The sequence below is a fragment of the Ambystoma mexicanum genome, chromosome 9 (genome assembly GCF_040938575.1).
Source record: "Ambystoma mexicanum isolate Mex_15411 chromosome 9, UKY_AmexF1_1, whole genome shotgun sequence".
In the NCBI taxonomy this organism is placed as follows: domain Eukaryota; kingdom Metazoa; phylum Chordata; class Amphibia; order Caudata; family Ambystomatidae; genus Ambystoma; species Ambystoma mexicanum.
Window position 1 is genome coordinate 980,565,390 of NC_090931.1, and position 23,444 is coordinate 980,588,833.

At 42.8% G+C, this 23,444-nt stretch overlaps 1 protein-coding gene across 4 annotated transcripts in view; it reads left to right on the forward strand.

Annotated features, from left to right (window-relative positions):
* The window catches only part of METAP1D (methionyl aminopeptidase type 1D, mitochondrial), a 1,748,106-nt gene that overhangs the window by 663,764 nt on the left and 1,060,898 nt on the right, over nt 1–23,444 (forward strand). The window lies entirely within an intron of this gene.

Genomic DNA, 23,444 nt, shown 5'->3' on the forward strand with positions numbered 1-23,444 from the left:
TTGTTGTGCACTAGGTTACTAGTGTTAATGTCAAATTGGAGGAAATGATGATCAGTCCATACGAGCTGTAAGGGATCCTTCATGGTGATGTTGAAGTTAAGGGTGGTTACCCAATCGAGGATTCTACCCTTCGAGTGGGTAGGTTTGGAGCAGAATTGTTGGAGGCCATGCTCCTCTAATGCTGTGGCCAGGGCAGTGGCTGGGGTGTCGAGGGGGTCATTAAACCCAAGATTGAAGTCTCCAAGTATAATCATTTGTGCTGAAAGTTTGGAGCTTTCGGCAACTAGTGAGGTGATGTCTTCCTCAAATGAGCCTGGTGGGCCCGGGGGTCTGTAAATTAAATGCATCGTAATAGTGCTCTTAGGGGACGTTTGTAATTTGAATGTGAGATGTTCACATGATTTAAGTGGAGGAGACAAGGCTAGTCTAATATTAAGCGAGGACTTGAAAATGATAGCTACACCGCCTCCTCGTGCGTTGGGTCTATCTGCTCTGAGGATGGTATAGTTGTCCGGTATGGCTAGGGTGAGAGATGGACCTGCAGCATCATGCAACCAGGTTTCGGTAACAGCAAGGAAGTCCAAGTTGTTAGTTAGAATAATGTCGGCTACTTCTATGGAATGGGCGACTAGTGATCTAACATTTAGAAGAGCTCCTTTAGGAGTGGAAAGGGTGGAATTGCTAGGTATTGCAGTGTGATTGATAGTCTTATTGGGTCGCTTAGCAAGGGGTATGCTAGTCTTATGGTGGGTTCTGGCACCGAGTCTCTTGTTACGATCAATAAAGGTGAGGGTGGTGGTTCGAGAGACAGTAAGGTCAGCAGTTGTGGAGGTACTAGGGCCAAAGGTGGGGTTTGAAGTACTTATATAGGTAGGGTTCCGCTTGGAGGTATCTAGGTGCTTGGTAGCCGGGACATCAGAAAAGTATGTGTGGTAATGGTTCGGAGAGGCGGATTGTGAGACTGGGAGGAAGGCAGGAGTGGTAGGCAAGAATGGTGTGGGGCATATGATAGGGTAATGTCTTGGGCAGGCCGGCCTGGCTAGACCATTTTTATGGGATGTGTAGCTATTGCCATTGCAAGGTATGTTACTTTGCATGACACAAAAGGGGAACATGATTGCGATGAGGCAGGATAGCATGCTATAGCAGGGGCGGCTTGCAGGAGATTGGCGATTATGTGGCATTGGTGACATAAGGTAGGCACACAGCAAATCAGATGCGGTCTGGAGGCGACCATAAGGCACAACACAGTTCAAATGTGGTCAGTAGGCGACCATAAGGCACAACACAGTTCAAATGTGGTCTGGAGGCGACCATAAGGCACAACACAGTTCAAATGTGGTCTGGAGGCGACCATAAGGCACAACACAGTTCAAATGTTGTCAGTAGGCGACCATAAGGCACAACACAGTTCAAATGTGGTCAGTAGGCGACCATAAGGCACAACACAGTTCAAATGTGGTCAGTAGGCGACCATAAGGCACAACACAGTTCAAATGTGGTCTGGAGGCGACCATAAGGCACAACACAGTTCAAATGTGGTCAGTAGGCGACCATAAGGCACAACACAGTTCAAATGTGCTCTGGAGGCGACCATAAGGCACAACACAGTTCAAATGTGCTCTGGAGGCGACCATAAGGCACAACGCAGTTCAAATGTGGTCTGGAGGTGGTCATGGGGCACAACACAACTCACATGCATTGGGGTCGCATGTTGGCTGGAGTACATCAAAGCATTAGAGTGTTGTGTCTTTCAAATAAGCTGGAATTTGTGGTACAAGGTCCTTAATACACGAGTCAATGTAGGTTGCTAAGTTCTTTGTGGCCCCTCCCTGGCCACTCATGATAGGTCTAACAGATGGCAGTTTATCAAATGGTTTATGTATCTTCGGTAATAGATATGGAGTAGGCATAACGGAACTGGTGTTATTCAGAAATTGTTTTTCCTCATCAGTAATCATACCCTGTTTGTACCATTCTTGTACCAGTTGCTGTAGTTTTTGTACAGTTTGGGTCATTGGGTTATTTTTAAGTTTGAGGTAACAGTCCGGAGTTGCTAGATGTTCATGAGCCATGCTGATATAGTCTGATTTGTTAAGGATGACAATGTTGCCTCCTTTATCCGCTTCTTTAATAATTAGAGTGTCATCTGCAGATAACTCACCGAGAGCCAATTGTTCAGCTTTAGATAGATTACTATTTTTACTGACAAACCCTTTGTTATGACCATCAATATAGTGATGTATTTCTTTGGTAACTGCTTTATAAAAGATTTCTATTGCATTGTCTCCAACATTTGGTGGCATAAATTTAGATCTATTCTTATGCTCCAAGATATCCATATTCCGTTGGTGTATCCCTAAATCTCTCTGAATCTCAGTGATTGATTGCCCATTCTCACCTGCAAGGTTGGCTAGAAGGTGTATATTCTCAATCTCCTGAATACTCTTACTACTTGTATGGGGTAGCTCTATCCGTGGTTGAAAAGTATTCGATTTATTGTGAAAATATTTTTTCAATTTCAGTTTTCTTCTAAATTTGTATAAGTCTATTTGTACCTCAGTCATGTCAGATCGTGTACTGGGTGCGAAGGAGAGGCCATAGTTGAGAACGGTGGTTTGTTGCTGTGAAAGTTTTTTGTCCGAAAGGTTAATGACTAGGCTTTTAGGATTGGCTTGGGTTGTGGTACTTTGAGACTGGATCTGGTGAATCTTTTCCTTATGTCTCCGGTTCCCCCTCCTGTTTGCTCCTCTTCCTCTTCTTCCTCTGAGGTTATTGGGGTTGTTGGCATATTCGAGCCTAAAGGGAGTGTTTTCTGGAAACGTACATGTTTATAATTGGCGTTGGAATTTAGGTAGTTGCCCTTTTTATATCTTTTGATTTCCGCCAGGAAACCACGCCTTAAATGACGTTTTTCTTCAGCCGTCTGTGCCGAATCTGTACCTGGCGTGCTGCCCCTATTGTTTGCTTCTAGTTCTAAGTCAGAATCCATATCCGAGGTGACTGGTGATAAATTGGGAGTTTTTATATGAGTTTGGTCTCCATCATATTTAGCTTGAAAAGTGTAAACTCTGTCATTAATATAATCTCTTTTGTCTCTGGTGTGTGGCCTGGGGTATCGATGACATCAAGATGGCTGTCAACAAAATACATACAATCTTCAATAGCTCTATTGTTTATGCACAGATTTTAATTTCTAAGGTCTCATTTGAAAGATATTTTCATGCCTAAAAAGTCCTAACAAAATGTACTCTGAAGTCAGTGATGTCGCCATAAAATCCATATTTATTGTACAAATATGCATTTACAGACCCAGTGTTGGCTGTTCAGGTATTTCTTTATTTATGTGGTTAATTGTTATTATGCATTCCAGGTACAACAGTAAGGTGTAATGCAGAAAGTTCAAACATCACTGCTAAACACAAGTGATCGATTAGTATAGACTTATATTCGTATCTTATTCTTGTGATATGGTTTTAGCATAAAGCTTTCACAAATGGTTACTATTATAAAACATATTTTAATACAATTAAAAAGCAATTAGATGACATTTATTAAAAATAAGAGAAATTTGATATTCATAAAAGTAAAAGATATTTCGACATTTACAAAAAAGGGAGAAAGAAGAAGAAAAAGGAGAAAGGTCTAATATCAGAAAAGCTGTCTCTCTTTTTTGATATATCAGAAAAGCTGTCTCTCTTTTTTGACTTATTATTGACCACATTTTCTTAATAGTTCTTATCACAGCAATTGTTAGGGAGTTTGATGTAGCTTCAAGTAGATTCAACCAAAAGTGCTCGACTAATAGAAACCTTGTATTATGAATGAAAGCAAGCACTTTTTGAATACCAATCTGAATGAAAGTAAGTACTGTTGAATACTGAACTGAATGAAAGCAGTTTTGTGGAATCTAACACTATAAAGGAACTGTATAACTTGAGGGAACAAACATTGGCAAGAGCCAATACAACATGTTAAATTGCAACAAGTGAATAGTGACAAAACAAGCAATGGTAAAGCTTCATGAGGATGTAAAATGAGAATAAACCAAGCACCACTGTAGTGCTGAAACAAGTATGTTTTGTCGGTTGTGTGACCTGCAATGGGTGGACCGTGTGGTCCAATAACTGTGCCTAAACTGAGGACACCTATCTATGGAAGAGCCACTTAAAGTATCTGCAACGAAACATGTGATTGAATATAAAGGAGATTTTGTGTGAACTGAAATTAAGGAACATTAATTCGACAAATCGGTGAAAGGTAACCAAACCAGAAGAGTTGGGAAGTATCACAAAGACTCCTGTTTTGAAGAAGTTGAAAGACTTGAACACTTGGGAAAGGGAACCCCTTTGCATTGTGAACTATTTCAAACCTTGGGGAAGGGAACACCTTTGCAAAACAAGGCAAATAACTTTCATGTGCTCTGCCATTTATGCCTGCTACTCCACTGATCATTCAGTTCAGTTGACTTTCTTGACATATCTGGAAAAAGTAACAAACCATAGTTGTGGAACAGTTTCAAATTTTGTTGCAACATTAGATTTGAGCCGTTACCATCCTGTTCAGCAACCAATAATGTCTGAACAGTGTCTTTGTGATTGATGTGTCTTCTGGTCCAGTGAACTGCACATATGTATGGCATTACTTTGTGGTTTTGACTCTTGTATTGGTGGATCAGTTACTCCTGAAATGTGAGTTGTTTTGACCAGTAAGAGAACTGTACAACAAACCAAAGGCAAGCATATTGATGTGCCGATGAAGCACAGAAACACACACCTATTGCACTGTATACCTGCTACCTGGAAGTGTTCTTTAAGAAGCATACATATACAGACATTCTTAATAAGGAAGAAGAATTACAAACCACAATATATCACAAGCTGCAATATTCAGGACCTGCTAGCAACCATGGAGAAATTGCACGCGTCTGAGAAAGTGAAGGAGTTCGCCAATGTTGCAGAATTATATATAGTTGTGTAAACTATGTTGCAAATAATGTCTGTTCGTTGTGGTAACTGGAATGCTTACATTTCATCAGTGAGAGCAATTATTGGGTATTTTTTGTCATTACATTTTCATAATTATTCTGGGATGATTGCATACTATTTAGTAGAAATGAGTGTTTTGAAAGAGTCAGATCGTACAATATGGGAAGAGTTTGAAAAAGGAAACCGAGTTGTGAGAAAACCTAATATTCCACTCTACACACTTGGATCTGAGGAGGCATAAGGCAACACCCCCATGCACTTGCAAACATTTTTCTTTTACAGTGCCATTACTACTTGACCATATACCTGAACAGACATAGAACATGGTAGTTACATCAGAGCAAGCAGCATTTCACAATCATCACCATGCTTATAAGAAAGCAGTAAACTTAGAAGGATATTGCAATAAAAAAATTGCTTATTGAACTTAAATGGTGTGGTGAATCTGATGATGTCATCACTCCTTTACCAGAGGTAGCCTCTTCTCATGTGGCCAGAGGACAGCAGCCACTAGCTGATCCTAACCCTCGAGCGGCTATTTGAGGGAGAATCACATGGGGAGAGACGACCCTAAAGGGGGAGTGAGGCATTACTGATTGCAATATATCCTCCATTCCACATGCTTTGATCGCATATTGTAATTCCCCTCAGCAATCAACAAAGCATCTTAACAATATCCTTCAATATTCTGAAACCAACCTACTGACAAACACTGACACGGGGAAGAGGTGAGATTGCCCAACTGAAGTAAAACAAGCAGTCTAGTAGTTGGAGAAAGTTCAAACAAGAAACAGCTGAGCAACACAGTGAAATATGACTGGCTAACCTACGCTGCATGAACCAAGCTGGCAGGCGCAAAGACGAGCACGGAGACACAAGAGAATCCTGGAGGAAGCAATCAAAGCTGAAGAGCGCAGCGGAGAGCAGGCAAGTCAGCGTCTGTATTGCCGGCGCTCTCCCACAAGCACCAAAGACGTCAACGAGGGATGCAAAGCAACAAATAAGCTTTGTGTCGGCAATGGAAGCTGGGGCAACACACCGAATAGCATCCACCGCGCAGCTGTCCGAAGGGAAGAGAGAGAGAGTAGGTGCGAAGCAGGAACCAAACACGGGTCAGAGAAGCTATGGAAGCTGTTCAAGCACTGGTAAGCCCATAGTAAAAGGCTCGGACACCCGGTTGGAGTGGGAGAAGGCACTTCTAAGTACAAGTGGGAGACGAATCCCTACGGCTTGCTAGTTGGCTAATCTTCATAGTGCAAGTCCTTGAGGGGATGGGGAAAATGAAAATACAAACACTGCAAATTGAAAGGGGATCTTGGGGAAGCTAAATAACCCCCTTGCTCCCAAAGTTGTTGGCTGTTGTGTTGAAAGTCCTGGCAGGTGAATACACCAGGTGAACCTGCAGTCCGTGACTTGTACCCTAAAGTTTAAATTCAAAGTCCTGGCAGGAGAGTATACCAGGGAAGCTAGAGAATTGAAGCAAAACAAAAAAGAAGAGCAATACCCTTTCTTGATAAGAGCTGCACAACAGACCTGACAGGGGAATATACCCAGTGTTGTTTGAGTCTGGAACTCACAACCACGTTGTGGCATTCTAAAGAAGGAATCCAAAGGAAGATTCATACAATTAGGGTTTTGAGCTGCATTGCATGAGGAGAAAACCTGAGGAAGGGAGTAATTTCCCAGGGAGTGAATTACAACACCAAGAGCAGGGATCTATCCTCTTGGCTACAGGAACTTGGTTATTCTTTTTGAACTTTTTACTTTGATGAAGAGAAACCTTGGGACGGGACGCATCCCCAGGCACTGTGACCACTATCCATTGGAAATTTCTGTTGAATTTTCATCTTTTGTTGAACTACATGTGTGCACTCTTTCAAGACAAAGACATTATACTTGGCACCTTTACAGTTATTTTTAGTGGGAGAGGGCAAGGATAGGATTTCGAACAAAGAACATTTTTGCTTTGGACATCTTGACAACCGGCAGATCCCTTTAGTCTTTGGTTGAGGCAGGGAAATACCTCCTAGATTAGGGACAGTGAGGCCAAACCCATTATTATTTCAGTAAAGGTGTTTGAGCCATAAACCTGAGCCTCCTGTGTCTGCATCTCATTCCTGGCTCTCCAGAACATCTGGTGTCAGCAGTGGGATCGGGCTCAGTTAACACAAACTGGGGAATCCTCAGATTTGAAAAACATAGTCGCTGAGCTTCTGATACATCAGTATCTACAGAAATTGTTATCTGATTTGATCTATGTAGTAGCAGGGAAGAGTTGGTTCAACTCGGAGATAGAATTTTAATACCAACTGACCTAGTTCTTGTACCTTCCACAGGCACATACATCAGGTTGGTCTCTAAGTCTGGCCTAGCTTGGCGACATTCTATGGACGTCTTAGCAGGCATCATAGATCCTGACTATAGTGGCGATGTGAAGATCTTAATTCAGAACAATGGGAAAGAGGCATATCAAATAAAGGCAGGCGATAAAGTAGCTCAGGGGATCTTGAAGAGAACTTTATTTCCCAAAATAGAGGAAATTAGATAGGCAGATAAAACTGAAAGAGGAGGAAAAGGCTTTGGGGAGGCATATGAAGGTCCTCCAATAACATCTGAGGTGGTGCATCCAAAAACCCTTGTTGAGGAAACTGAAATCGTTCCTGATTTAGCATTTGCTTAGTGGAAATTGCCCACTTCACTTAACAGGTGGTCACCTGGGGGTAGCCAAGACACAAGCCCAGGTAATAAGTCGATTTTATTGGCCTGGGGTGTATGCTGATGTGAAGATTGGTTCCGAAATACCTACTCTATCTCCACTCCAACCTTTGCCTATCATTGATGTGCCCTCTTACCGCATAGTATGGACATATTTGGGCTCCTTGAACCATCTATGTTGAGGAATCGTTACATCTTGGTAATCGTAGATTATGCTACTCTATACCTAGAGGCTTTCCCATTACGTAACAACACGTCCCAACACATTCTAAAACATTTAATCCCATTTATTTTTAGAGTTTGTTTCCCGAAGGAGATCCTAGCGGTTCAAGGGACTACCTTCACAAGTCCATTTATGACAGAGGTGAAGGAGATCCTAAACATTAAAACTCTTAGGACCTTTATCTACCAATCGCAAGCCGATGGGCTAGTGGAATGTTTCAGCAACACCCTTAAAAATGTAATTCGAAAATTGGTTGAGGCTGATGGCAAAAATTGCGATATTATAATATACTGGGCCCTTATAGCCATTCGAAACAAATTATTAAAAAAAACAATCCTCCACTACTTTTTCACCATTTCCATTTCAGTTAATTATGGTAGGGAACTTCGGGATTTCCTTGACATGCAATGGGAGGCGAGAGAGGAAGCCCTTTTACCTCTCTCATAAACAGCCCAACGATTAAAAGAACATATGGCAACTGTGAGAGTGATAGTCCAAGCCCATATGGCCAAAGCCCGAGAAAACAAAAATACCTCTTATGATAAAAAGGGTTTACTTAGGTCTTTTTCTATTGGACAGAAAGTTCTTGTTCTCCTGCCAATATCAGATAAGATGTTGTCTAAATGGCATTAACCCTATGAGGTAATTGAACAAGCAGGGCCGTACAACAATCGAATCTCCCAACCTGATAGGCAAATCAAGACACATATCTATCATACAAATCTATCATAAAAAAATCCTTAAGGAATGGAAAGGTGATCCTGTAGAAACCACCACAGTGGTAATAACTAGTATCTTAACAGTAGAGTCAGACAAAAATACTTTGATTCCTTGCCACCTGCCACAGACACAGAAACAAGACCTGCAAGACATATTGGAATAGTTTCCAGATGCCTTTAAAAATGAACCAGACAGAGTAAAAGTGGTTTTTCACTACATCCGTACACCCCCAGAGACGGTTGTCCATTTAAAACCATATTGGACCCCTGAAGCAAGACAAGGGATAGTTATAGAGGACGTGTAGAAGATGTTAAGCTCAGATATTATTGAACCATCCCAGAGTCCTTAGTCCTCTCCGATAGTACTCGTTGCCAAGCCAGATCAATTGTGTAGGTTCTATATTGATTTCAGGAAGGTGAACTCTGTGTCCCAATTTGACAGTTACCCTATGTTGAGGATAGAAAATCTAATTGATTGATTGGGAGCTGCTTTTTTTCTCTCCACGAGTGATCTGAGAAAAGTTTACTGTCAAGTACCCGTTAATCCAGAAGACAAGGAGAAAGCCACCTTTTCCACCCCTATTTGACAATTCTAATTCAAAGTGTTACCCTTTGGTCTCTACAGGCACCCACCACATTAAAAAAATTAGTGGACCAAGTTCTTCGGCCGTACTCTTCTTTCTCTGAGTCATATAATTGTGGATATAATCATTTATAGTAGATCATGGAAAGAACATATGCACCATCTCTATTTAGTCATCGGTGCCCTAAGGAAAGCAGGCTTTACTGCAAACCCCCAAAAAAGTCACCTGGCACAGTCAGCAGTCAAGTACCTCGGTTTCCTTGTGGACAATTGTACTTGTTCAACCCCAAAGTGAAAAGGCAAAGGCTGTGCAAGGAACCCCAGTACTCAAAACTAAGAAAGATCTGAGGGCCTTTTTATGGTTGATTGGGTGTTATAGGCGGTTCATTCCCAATTATTTCACTATTACCTCTTGCCTCACTGATGAGCTTCAAAATGCAGAACTACAAGGAGCCCAGAAGACCAGAAATGCTTTGACAAACAAACATATTTTGTGCAGTGACCCAGTATTACAAGTAGCCGATTTTAATAAATAATTTATCACAAAAACAGACACCTCACATGTCCGGGTAGGGGCTGTTCTTTCCCAAGATCATGATGGCATTGAACATCTGATTCTTTTCATTATTCAGAAATGATATCCAAGAGACAAGAACTATGCCACAACTGAGCTAGGAATCCTAGCTATAAACTGGGCAGTTTCATTCTTAAAATACTATCTCATTGGCAGAAAGTTTAGAATGGTCACCGATTATTCTCCATTAACATGAATCGGTCTCTGTAAAGACACCAATGTGCAAGTTATGTGCTGGTTCCTAGATTTGCAGCATTATTGCTTCTTGGTAGAACATCAAAAAGGAAGAGATCAGGGGAATGTAGACTTTCTTTCCCGTTTCCCAATAGATTCTGAAAGAACCAGTGACATGAGAGGAAGGGTATGTGATGAATACGATAATGACATCACTCCTTTCCCAGACATAGCCTCTTCTCATGTGGCCAGGGGATGGCAGCCGCTACCTGGTCCTGACCCTGGGGGGGCAGGTATTTGAAGGAGGATCACATGGGGGAGGTGACCCTTAGGGTGGAGTGAGGCATTATCGGATGAGACATGGTATTCCCATTTCCTTTTTAGGTATATCCCCTCCATCCCACATGTTTTGATGGCATATTGTAATCTCCCTCAGCAACCAACAAAGCATCTTGACAATATCCTTCAATATTCTGAAACTAATCTACTGACAAATACTAACCAGAGAGCGAGGGCAACCAGAATGAAGATTTCTCAACTGAAGCAAAATGAGCAGTCCAGTAGTTGGAGAATCCGAATGGCTCTAAGCATCTCCCTTTCTCAGCGTGGGGGTTCAAAGATGGAACAGCTGAGCAACACTGTGAGATCCGACCAGCTAGCCTATGCCGGTTGAAACAAGCTGTCAGGAAGGCAGACGAACACAGAGACACGAGAGAATCGTGGAGGGAAAAGAGGAAGAGCATAGCTGAGAGCAGGCAAGGAGGCATCTGTGTTGGCGGCACACTCCCACAAGCACCGAAGACACTGATGAGGGAAGCAGAGAGGAAACTTTGTGCCGGCAAGGGAAGCTGGAGTGACACGCTTAACGCCATCCACTGCAGAGCTGAGCTGTCTGAACAGAAGAGAGAGAGCAGACGCAAAGCAGGACCCAAATAGGGGTTGGAGAAGCTACGGAAGCTGTTCAAGCACCCATGAGCCCATAGTAAAATGCTGGGGCACCAGGTAGTAGTGGGAGAAAGCACTCCTAAGTACAAGTGGCAGGCTAATCCCTAGAGCTTGCTATGTGGCTAATCCTCATAGTGCCAGTACGTGGGGAAGAAGGAAAATACAGGTTCCCCAAATGGAAAGGGGAACTTGGGGAAGCCAGATATCCCCCTTGGTCCTGAAGCTGTTGACTGTTGTATTGACAGTCCTGGCAGGAGAATACACTAGGCAAGCTAGAGAATTGAAGCAAAACAGAAAGGAAGCAATACCCCTTCTTGAAAAGAACTGTACAACAGTCCTGGCAGGGGACTATATGAAGTATTGTGTGAGTCTCGAACCCGCACCCAAGTTGTGGCATTCTAAAGAGGAAATCCAAAGGATGATTCATAACCTTAGGACTTTGAACTGCATTGCATGAGATGAAAACCTGGGGAAGGGAGTCATTTCCCCGGGAGTGAATTACAACATCAAGAGGAGGGAATTATCCTCTTGGGCTACAGGAACTTGTTTAGTCTTTTTGAACTTTGTAGTTTGGTGAAGAGAATCCTGGGAAAGGGAACTATCCCCTGGAACTATGAACACTATACTTTGGTTTGTAGCAAGAAACATGAGTCCTCTGTGTCTGCATTTCATTCCTGGCTCTTCACAACGTATTGGAAATCCGTTTTCATATGGTGGAACTGAACTTGTCAATGTTGTCGCCAAGGCAGTTTTTAGTGAGAGTCTTAAAAAAGATACTGGTCAGCTCCATGCACGCTCTTAGTAGTAGATTTCATCATGCATTCAAAATGTTGAGACTGATCTCAGAAATAAGCACCATGAATTTATGGCACCTTATGAAGAACAAAAAGCTAAATCTGTGTTCAAGCACCAAGAAGATAATGAGAATAAAGGTGGCACTAGTATCATAGAATTAGGAGCAAACACATCAATGTTGCACAACAATTTGTAGGAAGCTGTTCACTGCATCACATAGATTTACATAAGACATTAGGGTTCTATAAATTATCTATACCATAATCACTGTTAAATGATTATATATCTGTGTATCCTTTCTTGCTAAAAAGCAGCCGGAATGAAATCTTGAAGTCAATCGCACCACTGCAAAGCAGCAGCGCATAAGGCAAACAAACATCTCCAACAACTGCAATGACCATTACTCCACATGAAACAATCTCAACTATTGCAGTTGTTGATGGCATAGTTGATGGTTAATGGCACTGCAAAGGTATACCATTTGATATAAAGGCATTCAAATGTGCAAAGATCTGGCTGAGGCATTTGAGACTTCCAAGCGCTGTAATTCAAACAAACTAAAACATCTGAGGCAGGGTTTTAAGAATGCAGGTCAAATTTAATATACAATATACATCAAAATAAAAAACACTTGAGCGGACTTCCACTACCAATTTATGGCGAGTGCAAAAGTGAAGTACCTGAATGGTACACCGTCTCTCCTTTTATACAAATTGAGCCTGCACCAGCACAGTTGGTTCATCATTCATTTACAAAAGATGATAAAATACAAACATGTTTAGCATATATACTCCACAATTTGACCAATGCTTATCTAATCTCATGTGGGTATGACAAACTATGTTTTTCGCAGATGTTCCTGCTATGTCAAGAATCTTCAACTTACTCATGGCTCAATCGTATATTCTTTCTACTAGTTCATGGTCAGTGACTCCGGTTTGAAGTCATTTAAAAATAACCCTAGCTGCCTTTTGCATCAACACTAGTAATCCTTTTCAAACAGGTTTCTAAGGCTGTCTTTCATGGATTTGATAAGACTGTTAGAGTTCCCTCTAGAACCTTACGGATGTGGTGGAAGAAACATCATCCATGTTACCTACAAAGGAATCCAAGATGGCGTCTTCTTAATGCCATTTTCTTACAGCACAAGAACAGGTCTAGTCATTTCCAAGATGGCGACACGCACCAAACCTGGTCCATATGTTGCTTCACTTCCAATAGGTAGGTGCGTCGCTTCTGTTAGCTCCGTGTGTCTAGCCTTATGACTCTGCACACCTCTTGCTATTGCTTGCGATTCTTCTAGTCTTGCCCTTGCTTTTCTTTCGTCTTGTACTTCCTTTCATTCGACCTGCTACTACAACTTTCCTGTCAGAGCTTCTTTCCACTTTACTTACCTTCCTGGCGTTATGCCGTTCCGTTTTCTCGCTCTTTCATTCCTTCGTCGGGCTGCTGTCTTCTGCAGTTTGTCCTGTTCAGCCTTCAGCCGCTCCTGGTCATCTCTTCTCCGTGTGGCTATTTTCTTTCTCTGTCTTCACTTCAGCGGAAAACCGTCATTCCTTGGTGGGCAGTCCTGCAGGGCTCTACCTTTCCTTGCGCACCGCTCCCTCGGCAGCAGGTCTTCCACCAAACTCCCACAGCTATCTGTAGAAACAAATTCAAGAAGCCATCCGACACAGCTACTTGTAGATATTGCTTCTTCTGCAACGCTACCACCTCCTACAGCCAATTACTGCATCCTTCATCTCATCTACCTGGATTGCATCGGGCTTTCTTCCCCAAGAGTGCTGCCCCCGATGTGCACAGAGTCCTCTTCGCTTCCCTCTGAACACTTTGGGGGAAGCATTTCCATACACAACCTAATGGCGTACTGCTCAGTTGTCAATTTTACAAATATATCTCATTCAGCATACGCTCTACCACTCTACTAAGTTTACGAATGCTTCTGGAGTTAAGGGCAACCCCGAACAATGGTATTATTCCTTTCCCAAAATCTGCTGCCACCTGGGCATAAATATCAGTCTGATCCACTTCTCTTTCCGCTCCCTGTAATTTTACACTCTGGTGTAGGTTGTCTGTGGAGGACACATAAACTCTGGGAAATACATTAGCAAGGTCCAACCCTTCTTCAACCACTTATATGCTTTCTCGTCCTCACAGGCATAATACTAATTCCCATAAGGAAGAATGGAATTAGTATAATTGGTATAGTCAACGATTGTATCAAGGCTTGCATATTATATTTATCCCTTCCTATAGCAAACAGGGGCTCTCCTATCCTGTGAGTTACTTGGAATGAAGGATAGGTAACATTCATATAAGAGGAATAGGATCTCCATGGAAGTTTAGACACCATACTAAAACTTGAACGATCGCTATTAAGGGTATTATTACATATTTTAGGGTTTTTAATAGTAGTGTTAAGCATTATCCCAATAATTTATCAACCTGCTATGAGACAAAGAAATTACCGCACATAATAGTGATCGGTTAACCGGAACTGCATAATAAGGTATTCCTATTTCATCTCCACTTTGAGGGACATGTGTGCAAAGCCAACAGTCCGTTATATTAATAGCTTTTTGATCCGTACATATGAATTATTTCCGGTAACCATATCTTTGAAATACATCGAAGGGATGATAAGTATGGGTAAAGCATGGGTGGTAAAAGAGAGCTTGGTAGTGGCTTCATTGAAATTGGGAAGAAGTGTCTTTAAAAGATGTACAGAATTATGTTGAAGGAACCAGAAGAAGGCAGAAAGTCCTATCACTAAAATAAATCGTACAAAATGGCAATATTACTATTCGGTCTTCCGTTGTCCATAGTTTTTGTGAGCGAGAAGGTATAGTCACTTTATTGTTTTTGATTCGAATTTGAACACCAAGTGGATACAACTCCATAATGCAGGTTTCTTCAGTCCTTAGATACCCTGTTACCGCCTGGTGTGCATAAGGATCAGGACACGTTAAGTTCTTGTGGTTGCACTTTTAAGTTTATAATGGGTACAGAGCTGACATCAGTATGAGGTCTGTACTTGTAGGTTTCTTGTGGGTGCAGACCTGACATAAGTACCAGATCTGCACTTTCGTACCTTCAGAAGCCCAACCCTATTTGTTCCTGGTTCTCAAATTGCATTTGGTCACTCCTGGAATAGTGTGATCTTCGAACAAAGGGGGTGTCTCTGATGAAGACTTTACATCGAAATCTGACGGACTCAAAGAGGTGCAAAGATCCTTCGTTTCACGCAAGAAGGATGATTTCCATCAGGAGATACGGGCAAGGGAATCAATTTGATTTGAGCAGTGTGAATCCTGTGTTTTTTCCCTTCCACCCAAACAGCAGTCTGGGTGGCTAACAAGACCTTGTGTGGCCCTGTCCAGCGTGGTTCCAGTGCGGTGGTCCTCTAGAAATTTTCACCATAACGAACTTGCGAGCTTTCACCCGATGACCTTCTCATAGATTCTTGTGTGGTAAACTATTCTTCACCTGCTGGTGAATAGAATGCAATTGTTCAGTCAATTGTTTACAATAATCAACAAGCAGTGGGCGCTCAATGTCCTCCAATGCTTGTGGTCTAGTAGCACCCCAAACATTTGCTGGTCTACCCATGACTATTTCATACTGTAGTTCTCATAGAGAGCAATGCTAAAGGTAGAGCGTCTGGCCATGTAAGTCCTGTGTGAGCACACATTTTAACTATTTCAATTTTCAAAATTCCATTGTGACGCTGTAGTAACCCTGCACTCTGTGGGTGATTAGCCGTGTGAAATTTCTTTTTGATCTGCAATCCATTTCAAACGCATTATTTCTGCAATAAAGTGGGGCCATTATCAGACCAGATTACCCGGGGTAATCCAAATCTGGGGAAATATTCTTTTAACATAACTTTTTCAGTGGAGATGGCTGTGTTATGGTACAGGGGAAAAGCCTTCACCCATTTGCTAAAGGCACAAATCACTAGTAGCACCTTTCAAATTATTACATCTTTCTAATTCAATCAAATCAAAATCAAAGACCTCAAATGGGAAAGCAGGAAGGTCAGAATTTCCTGTGGAGACCATTGTCCCTCTGGCTACATTATGCTGTATGCATATCATACAGTTTTTAACCACATTCTCAGCTGTTGTAATGATCAATGAATGGCACCAAACATTTTCCAATTGTTTACAAATAGCTTTAGCTTGTATGTGAGTGGGTCCATGGGTCATACGCACAACCAAGGGTAAATAAGCATTGGGCAACATCCATTGTTTTTTAGACCCTGTGACCCAACACCCCGTATCGTCCTGTATAGCAAGGCTGTCTTTCCAGTCCCCGATTTCTTCATCAGTAGCCATTGCTTTTATTTCTTTGATGCTGACAGAGGTTTCCTCCATCAATCCTGAACCCTGGGCCCATTTAATATTCTCAATATTGTACATCCCGGAAGTACAATGTAATGCCATTTGTTTGGCTATGGAATCAGCAAAATCATTTCCTTTTTTAACTTCAGTTACTATCTTCTGATGGACAGCACAATTACTTATCGCTAGTTTCTTTGGTAGCATTATAGATGACAACAATCGCAATATTAATGAACCATGCTGTATCTTGGTTCCATGTGAAGTCAGAAATCCTCTTTCTGCCCATAATTTCCCAAAATGATGTGCTACTCTGAAAGCATACTGACTATCAGTGAAAATATTTACAGAAAGGTTCTCTGACAATTCACAAGCACGGGTCAAGGCTATAATTTCTGCTGCCTATTGTAAGGAACTCATGGTGACAACAGTAAAGACAGACACAAGTGATCACAGTCCAAGGGTGTTTATTGAACTATAAATGCAAGGTGGAAAAACACCTAAACTAAACCTAAATGTAAGATGGGAGCAAGCATCGACGATCAAATGAAATATAAGGCAGTCCTAGTGGTGTTGTGTCAAATTAAAACGGTCTATACTAAGAAAACCTATTGCCAATCCATTACAACTAATTACAGAAAGAGTGTAGGGTAGGGTATCAAAATAAAGAAGACAGTGTTCACAAATAATAAGTCAGGATCTGATTGACTCAGGGTCTCCCTGTCATGATGCCTGCCTCCAAGGAGCCAGGTCCGACCCAGCGACCCCAGAGGCAGGCATCATTTCCCCCAGGGGAGTGCCAGCGGGCCCAAGCTGGGGCCCTTTGGACGCAGTCCTGGAGCCTTAGGCGCCAGGCTCATGTTGGACCTCTGTCCTGGCGCCTTAGGCGCCAGGCTCATAAAGCTAGACATGTGTTCAAGTGTTTTCATGTGCACTTACCTGATGCAGACCATCCTGCCACATCCAGGCCCTCTTGAGGCCTGAATAGGAACTACTTTACCTGTGGGACTACTTTCCACTCGGGTGTGGTCGGGGAAGGATACATACCTGATCGGAGGAAGTATACACACTTGGAACTTCTTCCAAAGCTATTTAAACCACACCCGATCAGCAACTCACGCTTCGCGTTGTTCTGCTCCTCGCAGCTGGACGCTCACCGTGTCAGCTCCTGCATCTGGACTTCAGCCACGCCTGTCAGCATCCTGGGTCACCTGCAAAGGGAGACAAGAGACCTACCAGCTAATCTGCACCACGGAGACATCACCGACGATCCTGAAAGGGAAGACATCATTTTTAAAAGCATTTCGTTACGATCGCTGCAGCGCTGCATTTCACTCACCTTTCTTGGGTTCCTCCATCTTCAGCAGCGATCATCCGGATACACAGCCACTTCCCAGAGCCTAGCGAAAAAGACAAGAATAAGAGGTGAGAGAAGGAAGGGAATAGGAAAAGCTCAGTTTCCTTCTAAGACTCACCTGTTGGGTCATTCCCATTTCATTTCGGGTCTTGCTGCTTCCGAGCAGGACCCCGGCCCCTATGGGGAAAAAAGACAAAGACATTAGATGAGCGAATGCAAAAACATTACCTGAGCGCTCATCTAGGATTTACCAGATCTTTACTGGAACTGCACGTTTCACTTCGGGTCGGCGCCATATCTCCGGCATTCCGAACCCCGGCGCCTATGGGGAAAAGACATCAACATCAGCCCTTTGTTGCAAGAAGTTTCCAAAGGAATCTTCATTCATCACCTGAAAAAAGACAATGAACATTATTATTTAAAGCTTGAACTTTTGAACTTGCAACAGAACTTTTACAGCGCCTTACCAGTATAATCAAGCTCACCTGAACTCCCATCCAACCTCAATCCAGTGAAGTAACTGGGTTCAACGCGCCCCTGCGTCAGAAGCAGGATGGAGAGCTCGTCCTTTCAGACCCTAAGGTGAGACTTCACGGGGAATCGTGGAAGGGTATCGTAGAGGGTTGGAAGAGAGTGGGAGGCTTGAGAATAACTCAGTCAGTAGGTAATACTCCCTTTTCACGCACAGGGGAATATTCCTGCGAGCCGGAGAAGCCAGAGTAGAGGACCCTTCCTGTCCATCTTCAGAGTCCTGCGCTTCACCATTGAAGAAGCATCAGCACTCGAAGCCAGACCTGCGCCTCCGTGGGAATCAGGTGAGCGTTACACTCTCTTCCCAATGTTTTTAGCACGGGACAAGGTGGGACTTTGGAGCACATTACACGCTCGAGCCTTACCCGCAAGAGCTAACAGTTCCTTATCAGCTATCAGGTTCTTCGATGGTTAAGTCTCTTTATAATGAAAAGTCTCTTGCATTTAGAGGCCTGATACTCTCAACAAACAAACACAAAGTTCTGTTCTACGAACACTTGGGTGGTGGCATCACCCCTGAGTCCCCCTCTTCTGGGTGCTGACCCCTCAGAAAACATATTAAGCACATTAACAAGACAGTTTGTTTCTCAGTGAACTTTGTGTGGTAACTTTCAAGTACTTTTTTTTCGAAACATGTGGGATTCACTTCCCTTAGCTTTCACTGTTCTCTGTCAGTCAAAGACTTCCGATGGTACAGAGGATTTTACGAGACCCCTGTATTACCACTTTGACCGTTCTTCGCATCTTCCCAAGGCCTTCTGTTTACGGTAATCCTTTTATTGCGTGTAATTGCCCAGAGTTTCCTGCGTGAACACCCACGTGGTGCTGGGCTCCTCTGTATCTGGTTTTCCCCCTATTTTTCAATTGTATCCTTTTGCTTATCAAAGTACAATTTATCCTTCGGCTACTTTTCACTCAACACAGTTCGGTTTCTTATCGACACTCCCCTTGACTCACCGGCTGTGACGACCTGATTGGCTTTCTGATGTCTTGAAGTCCAGGTTTGTACCACTGAGACCAGTGTCTCTTCCCAGGCTTGGGAATCAGCAGAGGAGGGTCTTCCGTACCGGGCACATCTGTTGCAATACACATTGGCTATTGTTCGCTGACTTATCGTTCCCTCTGCAGAGGATCCACAGGCCTTGGTCGGAAAGGGCAAGGTCGACTCTCGCCTTGTCTGCCTCTTGGTGGTAGCCTTCTTTCTCCTCCTCTTGAACTGCTATGTTGAGTTAGCTCTTACGTTGTGTGGTCTGCCTCGCTCGTCCTGTGCTCCAAGTTTTATCCCTGTGGGGAAGGGGAAGGGCCGTCAGCTGTGTGTGATGCTGGTCGGTTGCCTGACTTTGCCAGACCCTGGTATTGGGACATCTCAGGTAAACGCCTCTGGTATTAATACGTTGTCTTTGTGTTGTGCGAATGAGTTTGTGTGGAAAAGGGGGGGCAGTGTTTTGGAATATCCTATGTGGTAGGATGGAGAAAAGGTGTTGAAAGAAGGGGGATACTGCGTCTCACCTGTCAGTGTCCCACTCCCCAAGGACCTCCCATCCAGGTGATTTCCCCCCCCCCCCTCACTGGTCCACCCCCAGGAACTTGATCCAATAGCGATGGCCATATCCTGGCCACCTGGATGACAGATCCCTGGGGACTAGCTAGGGAGACACCCTCAGTTTTCTCACACTGTGCTGAATTAAAAGGTATTAGTTTGGTCTCTACTATAGTTCTCAAAGTAGTAACCGTGTATGCTGGGGTTGCAGTTCCATCGGGCATTTTAAAACATGACATGTCACAATATAATTCTCCTTCTGCCTACGGAAGGGGGATATCTTGCAAATTAATTCTGTCCTTGTTGTCTTTTCAGTTGTGAAGATACAGTTGTGGTTGGCTGCCTCATAGTATCCAATACCCTGATTTGGTATAGGTAATAGCTCAGCGGGGTTGAGTGTGTTGTAGCGCTTAATTTTGATATGTGGTGCAAACAATATCAATTCATATCTGGTGAATCGGGTCGTAGTCATTTATTGAGTCTGAGTCCTATTTAAAAGGACATCGACCGAGTGAGGTACCTTTACGGGTAAAGAGTGACCTAAAACCATACCTTCACTTTGTTTCACTGACAAAGCTGCAGCTGCTACTGCTCGCAAATATTTAGGCAAAGCACATGCAACAGGATCTAACATGGAGGATAAATAACCGCACGGTCTATTCCATGCTCCAGTGTCAAAACAGCCAAAGCACATCCATCAACTTCATGCACAAACAAGACAAATTCCTTTTCGTAATCCAAAGTCCCTAAAACAGGAGCAGAACAAAGCGATGTACGCAACAAAACACATGCCTCTTGATGTTCAACAGTCCATGGCACTGGATCCTGTACATTTTTAGTCGCGCGTTGTATTAATGGCTGGACAATAAGTGGAAAATTAGGTATCCATTTTCTACAGTAAGAGGCAGCACCTATCAGTGCTCTAACTTGTTTCTTTGTTTTTGGCTGCAGCATGTTGGAAATTGCTCATATTCTTCTGGTACTAGTTTTCTACCCTAAATATGCTACCTCCTGTCTACAATATTGATATTTCTTGAGAAAAGTTTTATGGCCATGATGAGCCAGATGTGTCAAAATAACAGGGTTGCATGTTTGCAGAGTTCCTTTGTGGGAGCTGTAATAAGCAAATCATCAATATATTGAATGACTGTAACAGATGCAGATAATTTCTAGGAATCCAACTGTTCCTTAAGTGCCCTACTGTATATGCTTGGACTTTCTTTATATCCTTGTGGTATTCTAGTGAAAGTTTTGCCGCTGTTTATTACACAGTGACACCCAAGTCCGAGAGCTCCTTCCCTCACAATGAATGTGGCACACAATAAAAACGATTTGGATTTTTTAATGAAGAGTTCACTATGGTAAGGCCTCGAACCTGTCTCGCACACAACTTCAACAAATATCTGGTGCCACAATGGACTAGGAACCAGGCCGGTGTGTATTAAGAATATTTATTAATTTAATTATTTAGCCAAATATCACAAATAGGTTACATCAGCCACCAATGTTGTGGCAACACAAAAACAAAACAACTTCCGGAAAGGCACTGACATAGAGATATGTTGCCACAATCATTTTCTTTTAAATCGCCCACCAAGACAGAAGAAATTCAAGACACCCAGTGATAGCAGATAAGTTAAGCTTTCTCCCAGCAACCCTCACCCTACAAACAGCAATTAGGCTTGATTCCTTTGAATGGAAGGCAGTGGCAGGGAGCGGGAACACAATGGGAAAATCGAATTTGTGATCTAGCTCCCAGAAACAATATGGGAGACAGGTAATGGGACAAATTCGCTTTTCTACACATGACAATGACACACAGGGCTTGGAAGTTTTAGTCAGAGCAGAATGGGGAAATTGGTTTAGAGTTATCTAGAACCGATGCAATGTAAGGCAGAAAATGCAACTGGGGAAATTCGTTTTTCAGAGCACAATGGGTGCACAGGGGCAATTTAGTTTTGTACCATGCATATCCACAGGCACTACTGGCCTTCCAACTCCTGAATTAACATGGAGGGGATCAATGGGGAATTATGTTTTTACCCCCTGCGTGCACACGTGGAACAGGACTTTTGCGGGATAATTTTTCTGACAAATATTTATGACTATACCGGCACGCAACACACTGGGAAAAGATTGCTGGTTTCGAATGCCAACAATACTGATCTTGTGAATGCAATAGGAGAATTAATTGATTTCCTTTGATAATGTGCTAAGGATCTACACAGGCAAACAGGACTTTTCAATGGGGAAATAACTAAAACAATTCTTGAAAACGTATAGGGCTACACGATCTATGGCTTGGGTTATTTCTACTTACGTGAGAGGACTGATTGGGCATCAGGGAGCATCAGAACACACTGCTGGGACAGCAAGGGGTCACTCAAGGATTTCCCCGAGTCCTCCAAGTGGTCCCAATCAGTCTCTGTCTCCTGGCTCCTGTCTCCACTGCAAGATGAGGCCTCTCTCTGCTAGGATGTTTCCTGCCAGATGTTGGCAGCAGGTCACCTCTTGGAATTAGAGGCAACCTAGCTTAGTTATAGGACAAATGACCTCACTAACTTGTCATGATTCCCACAAAAAGAATTGGTGGAGTGTCACTACCCCTCTCCTACCTGTGTGCTGATAGGACAAGGGGATGGGGTAGTGCGTTGGGTTTGCAGTGGGAGCAGAGAGCTTCATCATCTCACTTTTGGCTCGGTCTGCATTAGGACTTAAAAATCTAACCACATGGCAATTACCCTTAATATTGACATCTTGACATGTATGAATACATTTTTTAGCACTACATTTTAAGGCAAATCAAATTAGACTAATCTGGACTCCACACATGCCCTTCCTGTACAGATATACAGTTTTTCTTCATTTATTCAGGAACCATATAAGTGAAAAATATGCCGCTTTTACGGGCATCATATCAATTATGAAGGGCATATTTCTATCAATTTTTCGCATCTCTGGAAATCACGAGGAGGCCCAAATCACATTGTGTTTATCCCACAAAAATCGTTTTAGCATGGTTAGAAGGGGTTAACTGGCACCTTTCATAAAAGCCTGGAATAACCATTGTACGACATACAATGTCCATTTTACACGATAAAATGCATTTCTCCCATTTTAAAGCAATGTACAATTTCACTCCTCATTTGCTGGACCCCCACCTTTTTTTTAAAGTTTCATTTCTCCTCCTTGAGCACATGACGTCAGCAGAGGGATCTGTGTTTAGATGTTGCCTCCCCATTCAAGGCCTAATGGCCAAGCTAATGCACAAGTGCTGCCACAACAGACAGGGCTTATCGTTTCCCCCACCGTATTTTCAATCTAAAGCATTGTATTTCTTTCTATATAGTGAAGTACTGGCTTTGATTGATGATGGCACCCAGGCCAGATCTTCAGGGCAGCAGGGGAAAGAATGCTGGAGGTCAGTTTCATTTCGAACGAAACTAAACTTTCATGCACCCAGCCACAAATTGCCTTTTAAACTTGCAACTTTAAATAAGCTCTTAGAAGGCACACAGTTTCAGCATATATACATATAAAAGTGGCACTTCTAAGATGTCCCTTGCATACAGCTGTTCAATGACCAGCACGCCACAGCAGCATCTAACATACTAACAGAACTGAGTTTCACCCAAAGAGTGAATGAGCCAACTCACAACAAAGGGAGAATCCTAGATTGGGTTGCCGACCACAACTGCAACATCTCTACCCTAACTATCTCACCCCAAATTTGGACAGACCACAACCTGATATCCTTTACATTAGATACTAAAACTCCTACCCCACAAAAACACTTTGCACCTCCTATACTTACCAGAAATAAAAAAAATATGACAATAGACAAATGAATCCCTGGTATCTTGCCTACCCTCAACGCTTTGCCTGATAATTTAGATCCAAACCTCCTAGTCAAAGAATACAACATAATTATGAACAAAACTCTTGATAACATTTCCCCGC